A 17,875-nucleotide genomic window follows, 5' to 3' on the forward strand; every position below is an offset into this window, starting at 1 on the left:
AGACAGGGAAGGGAAGGCAGCGAGAAAGTGTGCGGGGCAAGCCCACGACCACTGTGGGCAACTGCCCGCTAATCCTGCTCGGGGCTCTGGAGCCAGTGCAGCCCACACCCCTCAGAGCTTTCCACCCCTGTCCCCCACATGAGCGTGGGAGCTGTGGCGCTGAGGCACCAACTCAGGCGGCTCACTGGTCAAGGGCTGCTGCCAGGGGCTGTGACCCTCTTGGCCGTGTGGGCAAGAGTGGGCTTCTGCAGCGGAGAAATGCTGGTGCCAGCGTTTGGGAGACGAGGGCTGAGGCCTGAGGGGCTGAGGGGGAGGAGACGGGCAGGCCAGCAAGGCGTCTGCTAGAGCTCAAGTTCCTCTTCTACCGGATGCAAACTTGCGCTCGATTCCATAATATGCCCATGTTTGTTTTAATGTAAAAATACATTAGATAAATAAATAAACAAAATATCGCGCCTCAAGAATTGAATAAGGCTGATACGATAAGAAAATGTCTCACGTTTAGCCGGCAGTTGTCTGTGCTCCCTGGCACGCTGCAACACGCACGCACACTGAGATATCCATGACCCGGTTGGTGAAAACTGGACCTAACTTACGTGATTTGAACCTCCTCTCAATCTTGTGTGTTATGCACCCACTGTCCCCATTTCTCAGATGAGGTAACAGAGCCTAGGGTTTTAAATGACTTGCTTAGACCTGAGCTGGTAAGTAGGTGAGAACCACTGGGAGGTGGGCCTTCAGCAGCAAGACCACATGGAGCTCAGGCTACGGAGCGGCTCCCCTGCGTACGTGCCCCACTCGGGGAAATAGCCTCGTAGGAGCCGAGGTCTCCTGAGGGACGGGTGGTACAATGAGCTAGCCTTTCAGAAAGATGATGGTGGTGACTGCAGAGAAGGGATCAGAGAAGACTGAACTGGGGCCGGGAGAGTGGCGGGAGGCTGCGCAGAGGGGTGCCCCGCTTGGGCTGAGAAAGAGCCCAGAACCAATAGCTTTAACAGAAGAGGGATTGGCAGGACCAGGGCACACTGGCTGGGGGATGAGGAGGAGAGGAGGGGGTTCCCATGTGGGCCACTGTGTGGAGGGAGGTGGCCTTTACAAAGACAGGACTCACAGGAGGAGGAGCAGCTCTGGTGGGGCTGGCAAGACGACCGGTTCTTGATGAGTTGACGTTGAGGGCCATCCAAGAGAAGAGTCCAGGAGATGGATGGATATATGGGTCTGAAAGTGAAAAGACCGGTCTGGGCTGGAGGCTTAGACCTGGGGAGCCATTGGCTCCGAGAGTAATTATGGCCATGGGAGTAGAAGATTTCACCCAGAGAGAATAAGAAGAGGGGACGGGAGGGGAAGGGAGAGCAGAGGCCAGAACAGAGCTGAGGAGCCCCACATCCGGGGTCAGGCAGAGGATGAGCTGGTCTAGACGGCTAAGCTGTGGTCACAGAGGCCACAGGAGAACCTGGAGAAAGGACAATGTGGTGGGGAGGGCAGAAGGTCAGGCCCCAGAGCCTCCCTGGGGCTGGCACCCTGTGGTGGCCCTAGGAAGACTCTTGATTGACGGAGCGCATGAATGAATGCACTTCCTCAGTGTTTTACAGCTTGCAAAGTTCCACCAGAACTACGGCCCGTTCGACCCTTGCAGGAGGCCAGCCAGACTGACCCAATGTGACTCACAAGCACGAGGCTTGGAAAATTTCCCCAGTTGGTGGAGAACTGACTCGTAGGTGCTTCACAGGGTAATTTTTCTTGCCCTAATCCTGCCGGACAGTTGCACCCTTCCCTGACTCCCCCTGCCTCTGTCTGGCCCTGAGGGCAGCTAATTGGTGCCAGTGGGGTTAAGCACTTTCCCAGAGCCCCCTCTGCACCCCTCCTGCTGCCTCTCACACCCCTAAACACCAGCCGGTTGCTCGCACCAAGTGGGGCTATTTGCTGTGTGAGAGCTGATTGGTTTTTGACAAATCCAGCTTGGCCCCTTTTTAGCACCTACTCATCCCCCAGGGCCTGGAAACCTGATATTTTAATGATTTGCTCCAGACCCTTTGGGGGGGCGGGGCGGTGATTCTGTGGAGCCAAATTCCCAGCAGAGGCAGGCCTGGTAGATGTAATTAGCAGGTGAGGCCTCGCTGGGCTGGGAAACCGAGTGCTGTCAGCACACAGTGGGCTGCGCTGTAAACTGGCTTCCAATCCAGCAAGAGAAACTCTTCATGCCGCCGGAGTGGAGGGATGGCCTTCTCAGTCCAGGGAGGAGAAAGACTTTCAGGAGAGGTCCCTCCCATGGCTGCACAATGGTTCCCCTCTCTTCCTGTTTGCTGGGTCTCTGCTGGCCTGTGTTGCCCCAATCCCTTTTCTTTCTTTCTTAAGAGGTTTTCCTAGATCCTCCTGATCCTTTCTTTGGACCACAGAATCTCAGAGGAGGAAGGAGTCTAAAGTTCCACCTCTTCATTTTATAAATGGGGAAACTGAGGCCCAGTGAGGATAAAGGACTTAGTCATGGTTACACAATGAATTAATATGATTAGCATCAACAGCAGTAGCACCATCGGCAGAAGCATTATAATCATTATCATCACTACTACCATCACCACCATCATCACCACCATCATCACCATCGTCATCATCATCATCACCACCATCATTACCATCATCAGCATCATCATCATTGCCACCAACATCACCATCATCACCATCACCATCATTTATTTGTTTGTTTATCCAAAATTATTCCAACAAGGATTCAGGGCACTTAGCCACCACAGATCTTGGGTCTTCAGACTCCTTTCTTTGGGATCTTCTTCCTCCCTCTCGCCCCCTCTCTCTTTCTACAGGTCTCCCACCCTCACACCACCTCTTCCTCTCCATCATCCCTTCCCTACACGCAGAGATTGCTTCTGTCATCTAGGATCTTCCCGCCAATTCCCCCACCTCCTTCCAGTTATTTCTCATGTATGCACTCCTTTTCAAAATCGCCTCTGTCTCACTTCTTCCTTTTGCTTTGAGGATCCTCTAAGCAAAATTCTGAAACAGAAGGATGCTGGAGAAGAAAAATAGAAAACGTGGAAGTGAGGGGGAAAGGTGGAAACGAGGAAAGTAGCATGCAGCGTAAAGTGAAAAGGGTCCCAGGCACGTTGCTGCTTCAGCTCCACAACCAGGTAGGTGGGGCCACACCCTCTGCTCCTCAATCTTCTTGTTTAGAAAATGGTCTGGGAGGAGGGGAGGAAGGATTCTGCTGGGAGATCTGGAAGCTCCATCCTTTTCTCACATTGCATGATTCTAAGGGCATGAGGAGGAGCGGGGAGGCCCCTGGTCTGGCATTCCCTGAATTGGCTGCAAGAAACACTCCTCACAGCCCCCAGCCCCTAAAATCCGCTCAGCCCCAGAGTCTGGGCCGCATCTCCACACCCACTGGGGAATTAGGCTTTCAGCTGCCAACTCTCCCGACAGCCACTGCTTTTTCTGGATGCCTCTCACTGGAGCCTCCTTAGATGGGGCCCGGCAGGCTCAGGTGTGGGAGGCCCCAGTGCTCTGATCTCTTCAGGGACAACCACACTGGCAGTGCCACCCTCCAGCCTGTGCCCTCCTGGGCGACCTCCTGAGGGCATCCATCCCCAGCCTCCTCTCTTCCCGCCACCCAAGGTACCGTGCCCTCTTCCCCACCCTCCATCCTCCCAGTCTTGCTCTTTGCAGCCTGACACTTTGAAAGCTGGAGTCCAACTTTGCCTGGGTTTGGCCAGAAAACATCCATCCGTCACAGCCGCGTCTTTGGAAGGAGAAGGAAATTCACAAACCCTCCTCCAGGAGCCTCCCAGCAGGGAAGAAGGCCGGCTCCACTCCCCTCCCTGGAGTGATGAGCGAAGGGACGTAATTGACTTCAAGCCGCCCAAGGGCCCCTGTGAGCCCGGGGCAAGTCGTCTAGCCAAGGCCTGAGTTATGCCCGGCAGAGCGAATCTGACAACGCAGCCAGGCTGCCTGACCCACGGCTGCTCAATGAGGCCCTTCCAGAGACAGCTGCCAGGAGGAGAGGCCATGGCAACGCTGACGTCCAGGGGACCAGCTCGGTCACGGAACAACTGACCTCGCCGTGCCTCGGCCCAGCGATCAATCCCAGCCTGGCCTGGAAATTCTGGGCTGCTCCGGCATTCATGGCTCCCCAGGGCTGGGCCCTTTGGGAGAAAGGAATCCAAGAGGGCCCACAAATAAATCGGGGGACAGCCAAGAGCAGCATGCTTTCCTCTCACTTCGGGGGTGGGGGCCAGCTGGCAGGGGATTCATAATCACCCGGGAGACACTGAATGTGACTTAGATAATAATAGGCCCGTGCATTTCACATGTCCTGTGTGCCTGGTCCTGTGCTGAGCACTAGAACAGCCCTCCTATGGTGCTGTCCTGGTCACTTCTGTGCCACAAGGTCGCACAGCTGCTAAGTGGCACAATCTGGGTTCAAACCCAGCCCTGCCTGATTCCAAAGCTATGCTTTTATTCATTATGTCATGTCACCTCCACCTCTGACAATTCACTCCAACCAACCCACTCATCTTAGCGACTCAAGAACTACGGGTCGGCAGGTAAGTAGCTTGCCTAAGGTCACTCAGCAAATGGATGGAGCCTGGTCCTGAGTGGCCCCAGTGAAGGCAGGCGGAGGGGGAGGGGAAGAGGAGGTGAAGGAGGAAGGCTGGAGCCAGGTGACAGCTGTGACGGGTCCGCTGAGGAGCGGAGCAAGGAAAGAGGGTGGGGGGAGTGGAGCATGGAGGAAGAGAGAGGAGGAGGAAGAGAGAGGAGGAGGAAGCCACGTGATGGGGGCTGGGCATGATCTGAGCTCTATTTTTGTCCAAAAATTCTGACAGCTGCCTGGGACAGGGACGGCAGGAGAGGAAGGCTGAAGACAGGGCAGCCACTTAGGAGCTCTAAGAAAGGGCCCGACAGGCCAGAGGGAAGGGCAGGGCCTGGGCCATGGTCGTGGAGGGACGGCAGGAGAGGACTTCTAAGGGAGGTGAGAGGAAGCGAGGAGTTTCTAGAGATGGAGAAAAGCAGGTCCATCAAGCCAGCGAAGAAAAGCAGAGGGAACAGTGGGCCCACCTGCACAGGCTGGGTTTGGGGAAAGGTGGGTAGGCACTGGGACAAATGGGCCTGGCCTTAAAGTCAGGCAGGAATGTAGATGTAGGACTCGGTCAACATTCATTCATTCAATAAATATGTATTGAAAACCTCCTGTTTCAGGTTCTGGACTAGACACTAGGGGAGATGAAGATGACTGTGTAACATTCCTTGCACAGGAGAGGCTCAGACTGCCCCTACCACCAGCACAGGGATGACAGCGTATCACCTCCTTCTTCTGAAATGAGATCCAGGATACCCCCACCTCCATCCACCCCCACCTCCATCCGCCCCCACCTCCATCCGCCCCACCTCCATCCGCCCCCACCTCCATCCACCCCACCTCCATCCGCCCCACCTCCACCCACCCCACCTCCATTCATCCCATCTCCATCCACCACACCTCCATCCACCACACCTCCATCCGCCCCACCTCCATCCACCCCACCTCCATCCACCCCACCTCCATCCGCCCCACCTCCATCCGCCCCCACCTCCATCCACCCCACCTCCATCCACCCCACCTCCACCCACCCCACCTCCATTCATCCCATCTCCATCCACCACACCTCCACCCACCCCACCTCCACCCACCCCACTTCCATTCACCCCATCTCCATCCACTCCATCTCTATCCACCCCATCTCCAAATGCCCTATCTTCATCTACCCCCATCTCCATCCACCCTCGACCTCCATCCGCCCTCACCTCTATCCACCCCCATCTCCAACCACTCCCACCTCCATCCGCCTTCACCCCGATCCACACCCCTCATCTCCACCCATCCCCCTCCATCCAGCCCCCATTTCCATCACCCTCATCTCCATCCTCCCCATCTCCCTGGTCCAAGTCCAGGTTTCTCCTCACTGCATCGATCACTGTTTACTTCTGTGCACCACCTCCCAAACTGGGGTCACCTGAGGTCACCTCCATAGCAGGACCCACCAACCCTCACAGGGCTCAGTGCACAGTTGATGCTCGGCAACCAAATAAGATCACTTTGATTACTGTGCTGAGTTAACTAATAAAGATCCCCATAGATAAGTCATTATTAAGTAGCTCCAAGTTCTGATCTTCAAAAAAACAAATCAAGCAACCTACGTTCCCAAATTTGTGGATGAAGATAGCTCTTTGGGGTCAGCTCCTCCATTTTGCTTTCTCATTCATTAAACAACAGACTGTGGCCCCCCTGGGCAATAGAGAATAATCTGACGCCAGCCCCCAAGTGGCTCACTGCGGGGCTTCAAGAATGCAAAGGCGAGCACTAATAATAGGTGACAGACGTGTGTGGTAGGTGTGCTGAGGAAACTGTCAGTTACACCAAAACGTAGAATCCAGGAGGGCTTCCCAGAGGAAGGGCTGCCCTGAGAGGTAGGTGGGGCCAGCCAGGTGGAGAGAGAAGGCTGTCCTGCGGAGCAGAGGCTGAGCTTGAGGCTCCCAGTGGGAGCATGTGGGGAGGCTGGAGGGTATGGATTTCCTCCTTTGGGGGTTTGGGGACATCTGCCAACCTGTTCACAACTTATGGGCCAAGCTAGGCTATTAGGCTGCGGGACCCTGGCGTTTCCTAATCGCATGGTCATTCCAAACCAGCAGTCCTTCTGGGAAACATCCCCAGCCCTTGAACCCTCTGGCACTGGGGCCAATAGTGCCCAACTTCCTGAGTGCAAGCTCTGCCCGACTCCTGCACCGCCCCCGAGTCCTGCCCAGCCTCAGAGTCCGCCTCCCTTCCAAAGTGTCCCCCTGATTCCACACCCACCCACCTCCCCCAGAATCCAACACTCCCTTCTCTTACTTGGGACCCCTTTGGTCCCTTCCGTGGGGTGCAAACTGTGCTCTGGCTGGTCAGTCGGATATTCAAGTGCTTCCTTCCCCCTGTGGAGGAGGCAACACAGCGTAGTGGATGAGAGTGTGGGGGCTCTGGAGTCAGAATGCCTGGAGGAATGGCAAGGGAGGAACTGGAAAGCTTCCTGGAGGAGGTGACCAAACTGTGTCTCGAAGGGTGAACAGGAGTTTGCAAGATGAAGGAGGAGGGAAGAGAGTAGCACAGGCACAGGGTGGAAGCGTGAGAACACTCAGCATGTTTGGACCAAGTAGGAAGCTGAGTGAGACGAAGTGTAGGGGGCGTGGTGGAACAGGATGTGGAACTCCCAGGGCCTGGATCAGGAGGAACTGCCCACATAGTGTGGACACAGCCCCTCAGCCCTAGAAGGGAGCGCACATCACCTGGATGACACAACACCTTCAGCTGGCTCCACCCTCCAAAACCCCAAGGCGTCTCCTGAAGCGTTTTCTAACCGCCCCTACCACTGCGGAGCCTTCGGCCGGCCCCAGCCCAGCCCAGCCCTCCTTCTCCCCTCCCTTCCCGGGGCTCCCAGTCTGCGATCCTGTCAGCTGTCATCTCTTTTTTCATTCATTCACTCACTGATCATTATGCTCCCCCCTTCCGACGCTTCAGACAGGCCGTCCATTTAATTTTGTAAAACTAAACAGCACGCTCGGTTCTTTCAGGGCGCACTCTGAGCGTGATACGTTCTGGGGAATGTTTTTCAGAGTAGTGAAAAATTTAATTTTTTCCCCCAGCATCGTGATGTGTCAAACATAATTTATGCCTGGACATAATTCATCCTTAAAGATAAATATTGAAACCCAAGAGAGGAGAGACGGCTGCAGAATTTCCAGAGGCAGAGGAGTGGGCAAGGGGGTCTCCCCTCCTGATCCCACCACTGGAGGAGTGAAAAAAGTGTAAACTCAAGGAAAGGCAAGTAGCTAACTCCAGGTCTGGTCCCAGTCTCCTTCTAAAACTGCTGCAGACTTTTTTTTTTTTTTTTTTTTACAGGCCTCTTTTGTGTCTGTTGAACTGTTGCTCTGTCTTGCATAAAATCTCTTGCAATAGAAGTCCTCAATTAAAGTCACCTGCTGGTCTTCGTCAGCTGAGCTTGACGCTGTCAAATCACACGGAGCTCCTTAAGCCAATACAAGTCATTAAGGAGGAGGTGAATTAGAGATCCGACATGGCGGACAGGAGCCATCCATAATCAATTGATATCTTCCTCTGCCGGAGGCGGGGTCTCGGGGAGCCCCCTCCCCACTGGCCTCGTCCGCGGGGGCCTCTACCCCTGGAACTAATTAGGCTGAGGCTCAGCAGGTCCGAGGCTGCGTTGAAAGGCCATCAGTAGGCGAGCCCATTAATAACTCGCCGGTGCCCTGCGTATTGTAATTGTCAGGCTGCAATTTACAGTAATCCTCCGATGCAAGGACCTAAGTCGCTGCAGCTGACTGGAAATTCATACACCCATTTGAAAGAGAAAAACACAAGATGCGTGGGTTAAAAGGCCAAAGCATGCAAGTGTGTGTGTTGAGTGACAGACATTTTAGTACTAGCCTGGGACCATATTTTAAAAGGTCACTGAAAACTCTTGGCTTGGGCCCTCTGACAAACAATGAACGTTCCATATATTTATTTGCCATCTCTTTGTTTTTACAGCAAGCAGAATAAATGAGTTAAATGACGTTGTGCGGGCCTGCATATTGTCAGCACAGGTTATAAGTCATTATTATCCTCCATCAAATCAAACCAAACCCGGTCAAGGCAATGAGACTAAAAGTTATTTGCATTCCTTCTGTCATAAAAAATCATATCCCCTTACTCAAGACTTTCGTTTCTTTATTAAATGCAGCCACAGGAGTATTTCAGGTCTGGCAATATAAGCTCGGGAAAAGCTTTCTCGGTATAACTCAGTGTAACAGCTTAGACCCCATTCCACTAAAAAGTCCCAGTTGAGCGTATCTGGGCACTCAATCAAGACATACATATTACTTTTAAATAAGATTAGCTTTTATATTTTGCTGCTTAAGTTAAAACTTTTCATGTCATTCTCTACTTTTATGTAAACTCCAGCATAATTCTGTTTTAGCAAAATACTTCAAACAAATTAAAAACCTCAAGTCAAACGTGTCCTTCACAAAAACTTTCTTAATGGCATCGCAATGTGTTTGCTGACACTAAAACACTTTTAAATAAGATGGATTTTCCCTCTCTTCCCCTGCATTTCTAATTACGGCTGTGCAGAGCGCGCCTTCGGGGACGATGGCAAAAGCAGTTATCTGTGCCCCAACAGTCATTTGACTAACAACTGGCCGGTGACCGGTGGCAATTGTGTAAAAATTGTCCTTCTCTATCTGTCTCCAACTGGGTTCTGGGTTAATTGTGAAATGGAAAGTGATGGACTGGGGGTATTTGGGGAGGGGATACCGGGAAGACAGAGGGAGGTGGCGGGAGGGAAACGTGTCCCCCGAGTGGCTGTCACATGGTAAATCACGGAGCCGTTGATCACAGTATCTTTCTGATCCTGATGAACAGTTGGGAGGAGAGGAGAGTCAGAGTCAACATCTGGACCCTGCATCCATTCCTAATCCAAAAAAGACGTCAGTGGCCATTGTCAGAGTGGGGATTTGGAAGGGCGGCTGTTTTGAAAAGTGAACTATAAGCAATTTCAGGGCCCATTCGGGCCACGGATCAAATGAAAGGGAACTGAATACTTGCCCGTGGCTCTTCACTTTGACACCCACTGTGTAGTCAGTGGTATCTTCAGGCTGAGACAGAACTGCCGCGTTAGCAATACTCCCACATCTCATCCTTCCATCAGGGACTTCCCGCCTGCCTGTGGCACACTGCACGCTCCCTGCTTCCTCCTAGATTCCCCACACGTGATCTCACGGGGGCCCACAACAGCCCGGCAGGACAGGCGGGAACTGCCATCCCTGTTTGACAGCCGTCAAAAGGAAAGCTCAAAGCAGTGAAGAAACTTGTCTAAGGTCATGTCGGTGGTATGGCAGGCAGAATTTTAAGATGGCCCCTAAGATGCCTGCCCTTTGGTGTACATGCCCTGCATAACACCCTCCCCTTGAGTGTGGGTGGGGCCTGGGAACATCATGGGATGTCACCGTCATGATTAGGTTATGCTATATGGCAAAGGTGTAAGAATTTTGCAGATGTTATTAAGGTTCCTAATCAGTTGACCTTGAATTAAGCAAATGATATCCTAGGTGGGCCTGACCTAATGAGGCAAACCCTTTAAAAGAGGTTCGAAACCTTCCCTGAAGAGAGACTGACGTGGAAGAGCAGCTCTCCTGCTGGCCTTAAAGAAGTGAGCTTCCAGGACTTCCGCATCTGCGAGGAAAGGAATTCTGCCAACAACCACGTGAGCTGGGAACGACCTGAGCCCAGAGAAGACCCCAGCCCAGCTGACACTTTGAGACCCCAAGCAGAGGGCCCAGCAAAGCTGTGCCTGGACCCCTACCTCACAGAAACTGTGAGGCCACAAATGCATGTCGTTCTGAGCCATCAAGTTGATGGTCATTTGTTACACAGCAATAACACACGAATACGCAAAGCTGGTAATGAACGCAGGGCCTCATGGCCACTGAGGTGGTAGACACGCCCCAACATCCACACTGTGGCCATATTTCAACCCCACATGTGGACTCCTTCCTAATATTTACAATCTAAACATCAAATAGAAGCTTACTTTTCGGGGGGGAGGAAGATTGGCCCTAAGCTAACATCCGTGCCCATCTTCCTCCTCTTTATGCGGGATGCCGCCACAGTGAGGCTTGATGAGTGGCACTAGGTACTGGGATCCGAGTCTGCAAACCCAGTGACCCAGTGCCACTGAAGCGGGGCATGCAAACTTAACCACTATACCACTGGGCTGGCCCCTCAGCTCGCTTTCATCCTACCATTTTCTTTTTCTGAAATACATTCTTAAATATACCAAAATCTACTTCTTGACTTGGCTATTACTATGAATATTATTTAAGAGCTTTCCTGCAGTACAAAAAAAAAGAGACTACACCACCTTTTCCTTTTTCATTTCAAAGGTCTGCAAGCAGCAGCATACTTGACACCAGTATGAAATTTTCCGGGGAAGCCCATAAAATTCAGGACCTTATGAGAAAAGTCGTACCTTTAAAAACACCTGACTAAATATTTCATAAATGCAACACACAGCAAATTCCTCCAGTAGATTCACTGGATTTACAACCATCAAACTATATGAAACCTACAACCTCAAGATTTATCACCTATTAAATGCAGCCTCGTTTAGTGATATCTCGCCTTTGATCCCAAAGGATCTCAGATACATTCGACCCTTCACCAGGGCACCCCACCGTAATTCACAACAAGGTAATCAAAACCCTCGCTGCAATGCTGCCACTGCCACATCGGGGAACTTGCTCACCTATCAGGGAAAGGCAGCCGGATCCGGGAGAGAAGGAGCGGCTGCTTTACAGAGTACAGAAATAGTACCCAGACCCAGACCATGGTAAAACCCCACAGAGAACCAGACGAAGAGTCAGAGGGTCCTAGCGGGCCTCTGTCCCAGTGGTTTCCAAACTAGCTTTTAGCCATAGAGCCCTTTCTTCCAACACAGTGTTCTAAGAAAGCTCAATAAATGGAACAGATACACCTGGAATGGCTCAGGCTGAGGCAGGAAGAAAAGAAGCCCCAGCCCCATACCTCCCCTCCCTTCCGGCCCCATCAGTCCTCTGCAGCACAGAGGGCAAGACCCTGTCTCCACTCCAGTAGTCCCTCACCTTGGCTACAGATTAGCATCATCTGGGGAACTTTCCAAACATGCAGATGCCCGGGCCTCGCCCCAGAGATTCTGATTTCACTGGTGATTCTAACTCTCACTTGCTGGTCTGCTTGAACCGCCATCTCACATCTGAGCAACCCAAGACTCTGCGAGGGGAAGAGATCTCCTTAAGAAAGTACGGGTTTAAGACTACAACCCAGAAAAATACAGCCCGTGCTCGGAATGTTAGCAGGAACGTCATTATCCATGTTGAAATTGTAAATCTAGGTTAAAATGTGTGAGTTAATTTTGAAGATTTATAGTGATCGCTTACCGCAAATAATTCCTGCAAAACGTTCAGGGCTTATGATATGGGCAAAGAACAGGACCCACGTCTAGGAAGCTCCCTGGACCATCACCCAAAGAACAACGCGGTCTACTGAAGAGACTGCAAGTGTCCACGGCACCGCGGACCGACGCTACTGCACCAAGACATGAACTGAACTTCTGCTCATCCCTCAAAACCCAGCTCAGATCACCCCTTCGGGCAACATTCTCTTAATCCTCCAGCCTTCTGCTACTGTGCCCTGGTTGGTTCTGTGTTGGAGGGGACACCGGATCAAAATTATTTGGTTAGATGCAATTGACCCCACCATAATTTGAGCCCTGAATGCAGGGTCTGTGTTTCTTCCATTTTTCAGGCATATCTCAGCACCTCTGCCTACCTTCACTTATCTGTAATATGGGAAAGACAGTAGTACTGACTCTCATATGAAACAGAGAAAAGAGCTTAGAACAGTAAGCACTCAATGAGTGTCATCTATTATTCTTTAAACTTGGCCACACTCCACTTGTCACTCGAACACATTACCCTGTTCCATCGTCTCCCCAGCAACTATCACTCTCTCAGACGATCAGCTCTCTTTGATTAAGACCCGTCCTGCCCCGAGCACTTCCGCCCCACTGGAAGGTGAGCATCCATGGACACGATGGACTGGGCTCTCTGATCAAATCCCACCGACTCCACGGTGCCCAGAGGGGCGTGACCATCGTGGATGCTGAGTTGATATTCATGGATGAATGCATGGGTGATGGGTTGAGCAAAGAGCAAGCATATGACCCTGGCTTCTAGGAATTCATGGTCTTGACCAGCTATGATTCAAACCTGTTATTTCTAGATTCACAAATTAAATATTTGTGGCTTTGAGTACTATCAACCGCTAGGAGAACCTTTGGGCCAGCCCCTTCACCGTACGGAGGAGACAGGCTGAGGGAGGCGAAGGACGTGGCTAGAGCAGGGGATGCAGGGCAGCCCCACGGCGCAGGCTCCCGGGCCCCGCTGACGGGCTCCTTGCAGCCTCCTTGGTACCGGAGGGTTAAAGTCAGATGGCCCTGGGGCGTGCCTGGGACTCAGGAATTCCAGATGCCTAGAATGCTCAGACCACTAGTTGACAGTCCCTCCCCTTTGTCAACAAAATTGGTTTTAGCGAGCTTTAGTTCTGGAAAGCCTAGATTTTCTATTTATAAACATAACCTCAAGTTGGAATTCTGGCTTGTTGAGATGACTGATTCAGCCCTTTATTCCAAAATAGGTAAATATAAGTAAAAATAACTAACCACTAACAAAACCCAAAGTGGCCTTATGGCTCTTAAAAGAACTCAAAGCTCAAATACACTTTCCCATAAAAGCAACTTCTGTCCCACCGTGTCTGCCCACATCGGGCTGGGCTCTCGAGGGGAGGAAACAGAGCGTGGTGCCGCTGTCGCGTGCAGCGCCACGGCTGTCGTCTCCCTTGTGAATTGTGCCTGGACCCGTTTAACACGCTGGCCCACTGGGACCTGGCAGTAAAGCCAGCCCGAAGTTGAAAAGCTGCGACTATCAAGCATCACCTGCCTCCTCAAGAACCACCTTACTCATGGGGGTCAGCTTCACGTCAAACACTTAGTAGCTGCTTAATAAACACATTCTGCACCAAGGAGCCCACTGCTCTTCCAAAAGGATCTGCGCCAAGAACACAACCACCATGACTGTACAGATGCTGTAACAGGAGAGGACGGAGACTTACGGAATGAGGGCAAGGGGAAATGAGAAACTGCTAACACAAACACAGGGTTTTCTTCCCAGAAAGGAGCGATCCGTTGATCCGGCTGTGGCCCGTCTTCCCACTGGGACCCACTGGGATGTCACCGCCTCCAACAGTCATTCATGTTATTCACTGCTGTCCCCAGCGCCTAGAGAAGTGTCTGCACACAGAAGGTGCTTAATCAATATTTCAGCGAACAGATGAACTACAGGTCTGCTGGGACCCTGGCTCCGAGTTGCCTAGCAGTCAAAGCAAGAAGGGGGAACATCAGCTCCAAGAGTCATAGTGTCAATTCAAACCAAATCTTCAGGAAAAGCATGGGCTCTTCCAGACATTTCTCTACTGGGTCTTTAACTCCGTGTGTCCCAACCATGTCAGGTGGACCAAAACACCCACCTTCACCCAAGACTTTGAGACAACGCTCAGGAGGGACCCAGGTCCCATTCCCCTGGGTGAAAACATTGTGAAAGGCAGGGACTTTCCCCACTCTCTCTTCTGCTGGCGCTGCCCCGCCCCTTCCCTCCGGATCCCGAACTTCATCTGTGTCCTGAAGAATCCCTAACGTCCTCAGACAGCAGAGAGAGGACAGCACAGCACCGAGTGAGATGGACTGAGGTCCCCTGCAGGCCGACAGTGGGGAAGGGAACACGGAGTGGTGGCCAGGACACAGGCCTCTGCGTCCCAGCAGCTCAGACACGAGGAGGGATGGTGAGCACAGTGTGAGATGTGCTCTGAGAAGCGGAAGGGCTGCGGGGGCACCCAGAGGACGGCGCAGGCCTACGGTGGGGCTGGGTACGGGCAGGAGGTGTCCCCAGGGGCTGCGCACCCCTACGTCTCCAAGGAAGGGTGGTGTTGGGTGAGTACAGAAGGTGGAGCGAGGACCAGGAGAGCTTCAGGCCGAGTCGACAGCACAGAGCACAACAGCTCCCCGAAAGCTGCAGTTGTGGGGTTATGGGCAAGACAAGTCCATCACCCCGAGACGGGTGAGGCGCCACGTCCGAGGGAGGCGAACTCCGTGAATTGTGTCCTGCTCTGGGACTGTCAGGGCCAGCCCCCAGACACGCAAAACTCGCTTTGACATAACACACACCCTCCACTAGGAGCTTCACTTCACCACTGCTAGTGGCAAGCCAAGCCAAGCCCAGCCGGGACCACAGGACCTAGACTCGCCCACCGTGAACGGGAGCCAGAGCGGCCCAGAGACCGGAAAACTGTAGGGTTCCTTCCAGCCCACCAACCGCAGGGACGGTTGGTCACCTTCATGTGTGACCTTGGACCCGCTGGCCGGGAGACCACAGTCCTGGGCACCATCACACACGGGGTTCACCAAATGCCCAGATGCCCTTGGTAGGGCACGTCTTCAAGTGTGTTACTCAGGATGCTGGTCCCATAAGACCTAGTGGGAAGGGGTCTGTGGTCAAGTAAGTTTGGGGAATGCAGCCCTCACTGAGTTCCAACGCACTTTAGCACAATAAAAGACCTGAGAAGTGCTGCAAAGAACCCTGTTCAATTTTGTTTAACCCGTGATTGTCCAAACTTAGTCGATCATGGAACGTTTTTTTGCCATAGCACATCTATTGACATCCCTGGAATCTGATACTCAAGTCTCCATCTCAAAGGCAGATTCAGGCACTGAAAGGAAAGAGGGGATGGCTGGGAGTCTTACAAATGACAGAGAACGTTCTAAACAAACAAACAGGGAGCACTCAACGAGAGTGAGCAGCTCATCAAAAATTATTTCCTAAAAAGGTTAGAAAACTTTTTCGAGACACAAACAGCACTCTAGTAGCACTTCTTGAGGGTCTCAGTTTTGCACACCAACCACACCACCCTCTGCCCCGACCAAGGAAACCGGGAGGGGGCCCCAACCGGAAAACGCTGCTCCACTCCACAGGGCAGAGATACCCCTGCAGCCGGGGCTTCTGCTGCAAGTCTGCATGCATGCGCGTGTGTGTAAAGCACACACACTCTGGAAGTGAAGCCCCAGCTTCACTCACTCACTTTTTTCATCCTTCTACAGTGACACCTGACAGCTAACAGGAGCGGCTTTCCTGAATGAAAGGGGCTTTCCTCTTTCTTCGAAATGGAGTGAATGCAAAAGCAGGAGGGAAAGCAGCAAAGGCTCAGCCAGTGCTTGCTCCTCGTTGGATGGGGCGGAGCGTCATTAACATGGGGCGCCAAAGGCTCCTCCCACCAAGCCTGGCTCCTGCACACGGCCCTTAAGCGGCCACTGGGAATGTCCCTGGCTTGTCAGGCTAATGTGAGTTGGGTAACAGAGTAACCGGGGGTTCTGACCCTGGCTCTCTAGTGAAGACGACCATGGAATCTCTTCCTTGGTTGAAAGAAATGAGCTGCTAAGGTGACACACAAAACACAGAAACAAACAAAATCCCACAATTGCTGCCTGTGTTGGTTATGAGTCCCATCTGGTGGTGTTCTTTGCAACATGAAACATCTGTAACATATACACACATTCACTCACATATTTTAGTTCCACCTTTATCTCAAAAGATCCAGAGAATTACTAAACGATGGTTAAACATTTCAATTTACGTAGACATGGGTTCGAGGCCCAGCCCTCCTATGTAATCTCAGGCAAGTTACTTCCCTTCTCTCTGCCTCACTTTTCCCATCTGTAAAATGGGTACTGTAGTGACAATCACCATTTATTACGGGCTCACGACGTGGGGCACTGTGCTCAGCATTTTTTACGCGAACGCCACTGAATCCAAATGACTCCATCCTCACTGTAAAGGCAAGGATGTGAGGCTAAGAGTGATTAATAACCTGCCCACAGTCACACGGTGCTGGAAACCAGGTGGTCTGACTCCAGCTCTCGATCTGAACTTCCATGCTCTACTCCCCTCCAAAAGCAGCCGCCTCCCTGACGGCGTAAGGAGCAAACAGCCGAAAACATGTAGGACACTTAGTGCAGACGGGCACTGCCACACAAGCCATCAACCTCAGGCCCACCATGCCTCATCGGAAATGCCTCAGGCCAATGTGTTTTGCAATTCAGAATTTTTCAAGAGAGAATTTTCAGGAGAGTAAAAGGCAACCCCCAGAACGGGACAATGTATTTGCAAATCACAAATCTGATAAAGGTTTAATATCTAAATATATAAAGAACTCCTAAAACTCAACAACAATAAAACCGACTCAACTCAAAAATGTGCAAAGGACTTGAACAGATATTTCGCCAAAGGTCTATAAATGGCCAATAGGTACATGAAAAAGGTGCTCGACACCACTAATCATCGGGGTAACGCAGATCAAAAGCACACTAAGACGCCACCTCACACCCACTGGGATGGCCACGGCCAAAAAAACAGAACAACAAGCGCTGGTGAGGATGGGGAGAAACGGGAACACTTGTGTGTTCCTGGAGAGAAGGTAAGATGGTGCAGTTCTGGGGCAAACAGAACGGCAGCTTCTCAAACAATTAAACATAGAATTATGATAAGATCTGGCAATCCCACTTCTGGATCTATAGACCAAAGAGAAAGCAGGGCCTCAAGCAGCTGTGCGTACACCAATGTTCACAGCAGCAGTGTTCACAAAGCCAAAGGGTGGAAGCAGCCCAAACACCCATCGGCAGACAAATGAACAAAATGTGGCAGATACTTGTAACGGACTACTATTCAGCCTTAAAAAGGAAATTCTGACACTTGCCATAACGGATAGATCATGAAGACATTACGCTAAGTGAAATAACTGACATAAGCCAGATGCCAAAGGACAAATATCGTCTGATTCCACTTAGATGAAGTACCTAGAAGAGTCAAATTCAGACAGAAAGCAGAATGCTGGCTGCCAGGGACTGTGGGAAGGAGGGGGGGTAGTTAGTGTTTCATGGGTACAGTTTCAGTTTGGGATGAAGAAGTTCTAGAAATGGATGGCGGTGATGAGTAAACCACCCTGGGAACATACTATACGCCACTAAACTGTATACTCAAAAATGGCTACACAGTTAAGTTTTAAGCATAATTTACCCCAAAAAGTTCTCAGAGTTGCTCACACATCACCTTGCAGACAGGACAGAGAGCAAGCTCCCAGCCTGCACATGCACCATGGCGCAGCCCCTCGCTCCCAGTGTCTCATAAGGACCAAAACTCAGCTCACCACAGA

This window comes from Equus caballus, chromosome 24 (genome assembly GCF_041296265.1).
Source record: "Equus caballus isolate H_3958 breed thoroughbred chromosome 24, TB-T2T, whole genome shotgun sequence".
NCBI classification, from domain to species: domain Eukaryota; kingdom Metazoa; phylum Chordata; class Mammalia; order Perissodactyla; family Equidae; genus Equus; species Equus caballus.